General features: G+C 40.0%; 1 protein-coding gene across 1 annotated transcript in view; it reads right to left on the reverse strand.

Moving 5' to 3' along the window:
* DSCAM (DS cell adhesion molecule) overlaps positions 1–1127 on the reverse strand; it is a 404908-nt gene extending 403781 nt beyond the window's left edge. The window contains 1 exon segment of the mRNA XM_035896452.1: positions 812–1127. The gene's annotated coding sequence lies outside the window, so the exon portion shown is untranslated.
* Positions 1128–1572: the final 445 nt, after the last annotated feature.

The raw sequence follows: 1572 nt of genomic DNA on the forward strand, positions 1-1572 counted from the left end.
CCTACATAACTCCTGTGAAGGCGTATCTCCAAAGGAAAGATACTTCTCTTCTGAGAAAAGACTAGCATAGCTCCAACAACAACAAAGAGGTTATGAGGATTTGCATTAGCCAAGTGTCAGCTCCCAGACTAGCTTTTGTTTGTTTGTTTGAATATTTTAATTAACTGAAGTGGGTAGACAAAACCTTCAAAAACTACGCAATCATGTTTATGTGTTGTAACAAAAGGCCTGATTTTGATCCTACTCTAATTCTCCACTGGCTGACCCAGTCTGCACACAGTCAGTAGTAAACAGACGCAAAACCATTATGCTCATTTGCATCTTTTAGCTTTAACAGAAAGCACTGCCTGTGGACGAACATCAGTAGCCGAATCGTTATACAGGACACAAGTTTCTCTCTCAAAACAAAGCACAACTGAATACAAGCAAATGAGAAGGGATGCGATTAGGCAAGCATTCCTCTTTTCTTCCAGCCCGTATACAAAATCCAAAGACCGCATCTTTTTCTCTCACAGCTCTTTCATGAGCAAGCATAGTCTGATTAATGATTTCATTATCCGTTCATTTTCCCTGACACTTGTGCAGAAGCTCAACTGATTATGATATTTGGAAAACTAACTTTTCACCACCAAAATAAATCAAATCAGGGAGGAGAGGGAAGAATCCACTATTTTACTTAATATTGCAAAGAGTTCAGAGGTTACACTTCTGACTAATCTCCTTTAATTCACGGCTGCTGCTACTCTGTCTGAAACACCCAAGTTTCGTCCCTCCTCAAGTGCATTTGAACCCAATAAAAGATGGTACTTACCGGCCTTAATGTGAACATCCTGACTTCTGATTTTCCCTGAAGGATTTTCAGCTGTGCAATAGTAAGTGTTATCATGGATTAAGTTATTAAAGCTTGAAGGAGGGAAGGGGAAAATTTGGAGAGTGCCATTGGGGTGGACGTGGCGGATCCCTGGGACATCGTAGATCTCCTCGCCCGTTGCTAGGTACCATCTGAGCGTCACAGGGGGGATCCCTGCTGCTGGACAGGGTACCAACGTCCCTGTGGTGCTAGCAAACACTACCTCTTGCAGAGATGCATTGACAAAATATAGACTGGCATGTAGATCTTCACTGAAAACTGCAAGACAAAAAAGAGAAAGAACAGGCCTTGAAAACCTGAGAAATTTAAGCTACATACAAAACAATTTGACTGTTACTTGCCACAAAATCAAATGCAATGTCTAGGGAAGGTAATCAAAACACCTGGAACCTAATGCAAGCTCTAATAGAATGCTTCTCATTTTAGAAGTATCACCAGATTAAACACACTAAGTGGTTTATGTCCAAAAGTAAAATGGGAAACCCCTTTCTTTGTAGTGCAAACTGAAACACTGATCACTTTTGCATGTGCTGATGCAGCGGTCTTTGCAAGGCCAGCAAAAATCCAACAGTAATCGACTTCCATGAAATTTCTAGCAACTATTTTTTTTCCTGGATCACAGCCCAAAGTTTCTATTAGCATTTATAAATTTATTTTTAGCCTTTCCATGGCAAAATTATTTATAAATTAATAAACAGAAC

The sequence above is a fragment of the Egretta garzetta genome, unplaced genomic scaffold (assembly GCF_000687185.1).
Source record: "Egretta garzetta isolate BGI_Z169 unplaced genomic scaffold, ASM68718v1 scaffold45, whole genome shotgun sequence".
Lineage (NCBI taxonomy): Eukaryota > Metazoa > Chordata > Aves > Pelecaniformes > Ardeidae > Egretta > Egretta garzetta.